The following is a 7,668-nucleotide window of genomic DNA, read 5'->3' as shown; positions in this document are numbered from 1 at the left end:
TTAAAGCCACCACACGATAATCAAAAAATAAATTTGTAGATGTAGGGTATCGTACACTGTCTGAATTCTAATAATTGGAAACTTAGGCCCTTACAGCATATATTTAGAAAGTTTCCCCATATCTAAAACGCCTCTGGGTAAATGAAACAACGACAACTAAAGAAATTTTTAGTAAATCTACTTACAGGAATCAGGAAAAAAAGCCAATTTGGAAGAAAAACTTTTTTATCTAAAAGATAGGCTTTTAATATAACTTAATTTTAAGAGCCTGGGATTTATAACATTAACAAATACATTTGCATTGCACACTTGGAAAAAGTAGTTGTTATGTGATGGTACTGTGACACAAGCATCACAGATGGATCTGTTTTCCCTGTTTTGGTCATCTTCTGGCCGTATCAATTTCATGATTTGTATACTTTATGAACTAACATCCAATGTAATTCAAGTAAATGTAGCTAGATCGAGTGAAAACACTCTACAGAACGTTGACTTGGGTATATTGTTATAAAACAGTTACTGATTCAGAAGTTACAGTAAGATCAAGGCTACAGATTTATATAAGGTAGGGAATATTTTTGATTTTACATGTGTTACGAGGTACTAAACTGTGTGCGCTCATATATAATTATGTTAGGAGGTAAAAGTATGTACTTGTGTTCTGGGGTACTCGTATTTACTTGTGTTATGAGGTAATAGTATGTACTTGTGTTTTGAGGTAAAGAAGGGGGGCATCAATTTGAATTATGGCCATATAGGTAATCTAGGACAAAAAATGCAGTTCTTTTACCAATATGTCGACAAAAGCTACAATTAATACCAGATATAAAAAAAAACCCAAAACACGAAAAACAGATCAAGTCTACAGATCAACATGAGGTTGTGAATATTCGTGTTTGTTCACAAATCCTACGATCCTGGCAGGTCCTCCGCTGACGCCTCCAATCTTCATCGGCAAGGCGAACACCACAGACCCCACTGCCGGGAGCTGGTCCAAATTAGCTACGTTCTCAAACACTGGGATATTGTTTCCAAACAGGGCCTGATGCGCCTCGAATTTCTAGCGTCAAAGTAAAAAAAAAGATAAACTTAGCACTATCTCCTGAAGTCTGAATATTCACACGTGGGTATTTGTTTCTGTTAACCCTAAACAGTACACCTGGGGTCCGCGCGGATCCCAGCACTATATGTTCTGTAATATCTTTTTTGTTTCTAAAGATTTTTTTCTGAAATTTTAGGTAATTGTCACCCACAAAGTTGTCTCTTAATACTGTGCAGAAAACTCCGTTTCTACCATTTATAAAAAAATTATATCTGATTTTCTTTTGGGGTCCGCGCGGACCCCAGCCGGCTTTCAATCATAATGGATACACTGGCGTTCTTATACATTACCTTATTTCCGTTTTTATATGTTTTTATGCACTCATCGTATGTCTACCAAGTTTTCAGAGAATGGTGTAGTAATAGAATTGAATTTTAATAACTTTGGTGTAATTATGACGTCCTATGACGTCAGAGCTAATAATATAGTCCGCCATATTGGATTTTGACCAATGACGTCATTAAATTAGCATATTCTATGCATATTGAATGATTTAACTTCTATTTAATTATGTAAGATGTTATTAATGTTGGAAAAGAAGTGTAATTTAATATAAAACTCAGAAAAATTTTATGTTTAAACCAAAATTACTTCTATTTTAAAAAAAACTGCCTGCTAGAAACCCGTTGCCATGTCAACACAAAAAAACATCAACTTACTAGTATTAAACTAATATGAACTTTTTTTCAGAGACATTTTAGGAAAGGTCTCCAAATTTGATACTTCTAGCGTAAGCCGTTTAGCCGCTATCTGAGATCAAAGTTGGGCCTCAAAAGCCCCTTCAGTCTGAAATGGGTTTAAAAATCGGGTATTTCTTCTTGTCCTCTTTTTTTCACCAAAAAATAGAAAAAGTTTATAATGTATGATTTTTGTATGTAATGTGGACACAGAGGTTCCCACATCAGTTTGCAAAACAATTGAGCTGGTAGCATGTTGATAATTTCTAAAAATTAGCAAAAAACTGTTCTGGGGTCCGCGCGGACCCCAGGTGTACAGATTAATCAGTCCGGGAAGGTGTACTGTTGAGGGTTATATTAATACACGTTAAAATAATCATTCTAAATGAAAATTGGAAAAAAATAGCTGCAGACTAGAAACTGAAAAAAAGACATGCATATTTTCCCTACCCATATTTTAAACCGAAATGTCTACCTCATAAAAAGATAAGATTTTTCTATACATAGAAACATACATGATTCTGTACTTACCGTAGACTGTCCGTAATCGATAGAGGCCGTGTCGATCCCAACAGCGTGCATCCCGCGGTTCTGTACCAGCCACCGAGCGCCATCTGGGTGTAGTCCGGGGAAGTGCAGTGATGACGTGTTCCTTGAGTCCGTACCAAGGTACAGGAACTCATCGGGCCAAAACTTACCTCATCCGGTCTTAACTGTAAGAGAACATTTATAGTCCGTACAATAAAATAGGAGTTTGCATGTTAGAAGAAGGGCAACTGGATTTGCACTTCTGTAAATACACCCCCTTAACAAATGTTTACCCACCGAAGAGGAGGCATCCATCTGGGATTTTGCCATGTTTCTCCTCCCATAGCTGAAAGTCTTCTGCAGTAACCAGATAGTCCGCATCAGCAGCCGCCTTTGGAGACACGTCAACTACAGCCGCTGGTCCCATCAGCCGCTCGATCGGAATATCATCATCTAGAAAAGGTGTCATTGAATACTCTTTTTTTTTCACATTTTTAACTTTATTATGCTGACAGAAAAAATTGCTTGACAAGTATTTTCTAGCCGGTAGTTAGATTCTACAATTTATGATTATGGCATACTTCTGATCGCCATTAGCACATCTTCTTATTCTTATGGATTATACAACCAGACTTCACAAAAACGACTCATGCTGAGATTTTATTGGTACCTGCTACAAATTCAAAATAAACAAAATATGACTTTAGATATTACCTCTTTTTATCAATGACAGTGTATTCTTATATATCAGCTCTTACTTTTCCATTTGTTTCTACTGAAGTGCGCGGGCGCATCCATGTGTGTTCCTCCGTGCTCTGTCGCTTCTATGTCAGACTCCTCAAACCAGTACCCGTCGGTGTAGTTCCTGAACACATTGGCGAGTCTGAAGGGCTTTCTTCCAGGCCTGTTCAACTCGTTTTCATCCAAGGTGTAGGTCATGTCAATCACCTGTTGACCCTGACCTGGTCGTGGTGTTTTGACGGGATTTTTTGTGTTCTCAATAATGCCAACGATCCGGGCAGGTCCGCCGCTGCCATCACCAATCTTAATCGGCAGTGCGTACACTGTGGCCCCGGTAGTGGGCAGCTTGTCCATATTGGCCACGTTCTCAAAGAATGGGACGTTGTTGGCACAGAGGATTTGATGTGTCTCATATATCTAGAAACAAGGAGATCAAAGGAGTCAACAGATTATTTCATCAGGCTCGTTCTCATTCTAATCTACAAAATAGTTATAATCTACAAAAAAGTTATAATCTACAAAATAGTTATTTTCAGGGTTGAAAAAAATGATGAACGTTTTTGATTTCAGGCACAACCTTTTTTAAATATAAAAATCCCAAATATTGATGACCAAAAAATGACATTTAATTGTAGATAACCAGATAGATGTTTATTATGTTGAAAGGTTTTAAGAAATTGTAGAAATGCTCTATGTAAGACTCTCAAGCATGACAAATTTAATTTAGAAGGACGCAAATATATACATATCAATTATACAGATAAAAACCGTATCAGCATGAGTGTGCCGTATTAGTAAATGAAGACAGTTTCAAACGTGCGCCGGAAGGTTAAAGAGGTAATAATTTGTTGGTCACCGTAGATTGTCCGTAGTCCACAGAGACTGTTTCGACCCCAACAGCGTGCACCTTACGGTTCTGTACCAGCCACCGGGCGCCATCTGGGTGTAGTCCGGGGAAGTGCAGTAATGACGTGTTCCTTGTGTCTGAACCAAGGAACAGGAGCTCGTTGGGCCAAAACTTCCCCCATCCCGTCTTCACTGTAGAAAAATAAATAGTCAAAGACGAATGTGTATGCTAATTTCCTACAGTGGATAACAAGAATACGAACCTAAGTTCGTGCTGCTTAACATTGTAAATCCACGGATACAAATTATTGACTTACCAAAGAGCAGGCATCCATCGGGGATTTTGCCATGTTTCTCCTCCCACAGCTGAAAGTCTTCTGCAGTAACCATATAGTCCGCATCAGCAGCCGTCTTTGGAGACACGTCAACTACAGCCGCTGGTCCCATCAGCCGCTCCACGGGAATATCATCAGCTGAAAAATGTGATGTTTTCATGATGGCTTTAGTCATCCTCTTTTGATACTGCAGATAAGAATGTCCAAATTAAAATGTTATAAGATTAGGAATTTTAAAAGATCAATTGGCCATTTAGTGACGAAATACAATTGGTAAGAAAATTGCAAAATCGGAGTTAGCATACCGTCACCCCACACGTATCGATAAACATGCCAAGATGCAGACAGATTTTTCACTTGTTTCTGTCAATGGTACAAAGTTTTACAACTATTTGTGTAAAAAAAAGTTAACGTTTCAAGAAAAGATTTCTTTTTCATCAGGGTAATTATTATTTGTTCACTGTGCACTGAAGCTAGGTGTTACAGATTCACTGTGTACTAAAGCTAGGTGTTACAGGCTCATTCTGTACTGAAGCTACATGTAAGTGTTACTGGTTCACTGTGCACTGAAGCTAGGTGTTACAGATTCACTCTGTACTGAAGCTACATGTAAGTGTTACAGGTTCACTGTTTACTGAAGCTAGGTGTTACAGGTTCATTCTGTACAGAAGCTAAATGTAAGTGTTACAGGTTCACTGTTTACTGAAGCTAGGTGTTACAGGTTTATTCTGTACAAAAGCTAAATGTAAGTGTTACAAGTTCACTGTGCACTGAAGCTAGGTGTTACAGGCTCATTCTGTACTGAAGCTACATCTAAGTGTTACAGTTTCATTGTTCACTGAAGCTAGGTGTTACAGGCTCATTCTGTACTCAAGCTACATGTAGGTGTTACATGTTCACTGTTCACTGAAGCTAGGTGTTACAGGTTCATTCTGTACTGAAGCTAAATGAAAGTGTTACATGTTCATTGTGCACTGAAGCTAGGTGTTACAGGCTCATTCTGTACTGAAGCTAAATGTAAGTGTTACAGGTTCACTGTGCACTGAAGCTAAGTGTTACAGATTCACTCTGTACTGAAGCTACATGTAAGTGTTACAGGTTCACTGTGCACTGAAGCTAAGTGTTTCAGATTCACTCTGTACTGAAGCTACATGTAAGTGTTACAGGTTCACTGTGCACTGAAGCTAGCTGTTACAGGTTCACTGTGCACTGAAGCTACGTTTTACAGGTTCACTGTGCACTGAAGCTACGTGTTACAGGTTCACTGTGCACTGAAGTTAGGTGTTTCAGGTTCACTATGCACTGGAGCTAGGTGTTTCAGGTTCACTATGCACTGAAGCTAGGTGTTACAGATTCACTTTGTACTGAAGCTACAAGTAAGTGTTACAGGTTCACTGTGCACTGAAGCTAGCTGTTACAGATTCACTCTGTACAGAAGCTACATGTAAGTGTTACAGGTTCACTGTGCACTGAAGCTAGGTGTTACATGTTCACTGTGCACTGAAGCTAGGTGTTACAGGTTAACTGTGCACTAAAGCTAGGTGTTACAGGTTCACCGTGCACTGAAGCTAGGTGTTACATATTTACTGTGCACTGAAGCTAGGTGTTACAGGTTCACTGTGCACGGAAGCTAGGTGTTACAGGCTCACTCTGTACTAAAGCTACATGTAGGTGTTACAGGTTCACTGTGCACTGAAGCTAGGTGTTACAGGCTCATTCTGTACTGAAGCTACATGTAGGTGCTACAGGTTTACTGTGCACTGAAGCTAGGTTTTACAGGTTCATTGTGCATTGAAGCTACGTGTTAGGAGTTCACTGAAGCTAAATGATACGAGGTCACTGTGCACTGAGCTTAGGCTGGTTCACTGTGGATTGAAGTGTTACAGGTTAAATGTGCACTGTTAATCGAATTTAGGGGCCACTCTCTCACTCTGCACTGAAGCTAGGTGTTACTGGTTCAGTGTACACTACAGCAAGGCTGGATCACCGTGCACCAGGGGTTACTGGTTCACATTGCACTGAATTAATGCTTATTGCTTTACTGTGCATGGACGCTAGGCTAGATTACTGAGCACTTAGGCTTCGAGTTACTGGTTCACTGTGGACTTTTCCCCGGAGCAAAGTGTTACTAAAGGTAGGTGTTACTGGTTTACCTTGCATTGAAACTAGGTGTTGATGGTTCACTGTAAAGTGTAGCTTGCTATTACAGATTCAATGTTCACTAAAACTACGTGTTACTGGTTAACTTTGCACACTACAACAATGTGTTACTGATTTCCCCTGGCAATAAAGCTAGATTGATTACGCACATTTCCTAATATTAATAACATCTAATGTAATTTTATGTAAATTTTATCATTGAGAATACATAATTTATGCTAATGTAATGACGTCATTGGTCAAAATCCAAGATGGCGGACAATATAATTGGATCAGGTATATACATGTTATTTTCCTTAAAATTTCATTTCTACTTTTATTAAAAAAGGAGGTTTATATCAACGTCTTTAGATCCAAGATGGCGGATAGCTTTTCCTTAGCGTCACCGGTGTTGCTTCGGGCAACGTAAGTTTTAATAGGCCCTTATATTCTACCCTGTTATAGAAGTCTTATATTCTATCAAAAAAAATTGTTAAAGTTATGTTTTAAGGGGTTTGGGCCAATTAAATCACATTAATGACGTCATAATGGTGTACTATTTCTTAATGACGACGTAAAAATGTTGTCATAATTTTTTTTCACAAGCGCACCATCCTTATTAAAATTAATGGTCATACAATATACCGTTCACTGACGGGAGTGGGGGGAGGTGGGGCGAATGACGACCCACCCCCCTCCGGCCCCACGAATAAAAAAAAGCCCGGTGTAGGTAGGGTTAAGAAGCGGATAGTCGTCGAATCATACGGTTTTGTTATTTAAGTTTAATGAATCGAAACTTGCAATTAAAACATTACTACCTAATGCTTTCTCAGGCAGATTAAATGATTTAAGGATGTGTTATAATGTAGTTTGAAAGGCCCACCACAGCCTTGATCGGTGACCCAACTGAGCAAAGTAAATATTGATATTCACCATGTCCTTACATGAACTTACTTCTCCACTTGTTTTTACTGAAGTGCGCAGGTGCGTCCAGGTGTGTCCCCCCGTGTTCTGCCCCCTCTATGTCAGACTCCTCGCGCCAGGTACCGTCAGCCGTGTAGTTCCTAAACACGCCGGTCCTCTTGAAATGCCTTGCCGTCGGCCAGTAGATTGTGTTTTCGTCCAGTGTGTGGGTCATGTCAATCACACGTGGGTTGCCAGGCAACACCGAATGGACGGGTGCCATGAAAGACAGAGCAACCTGTACACGTATGAAGCATAATGTAATTTACATACAAATTCAAGGCGGGTGAGTTTTATTTCGTCTATTTTTTAATATAATGAAAGCTTTGGGGGGGGG

General features: G+C 39.4%; 1 pseudogene; it reads right to left on the bottom strand.

Annotated features, from left to right (window-relative positions):
- Nucleotides 1-276: 276 nt before the first annotated feature.
- On the bottom strand, nucleotides 277-7,531 carry LOC109471326 (annotated as a pseudogene).
- Nucleotides 7,532-7,668: the final 137 nt, after the last annotated feature.

Source organism: Branchiostoma belcheri, unplaced genomic scaffold (assembly GCF_001625305.1).
Source record: "Branchiostoma belcheri isolate BF01 breed outbred unplaced genomic scaffold, Haploidv18h27 scaffold248, whole genome shotgun sequence".
NCBI lineage: Eukaryota > Metazoa > Chordata > Leptocardii > Amphioxiformes > Branchiostomatidae > Branchiostoma > Branchiostoma belcheri.
Note: the sequence above shows the minus strand (reverse complement) of the source record. Positions and strands in the feature narration are given on the sequence as shown.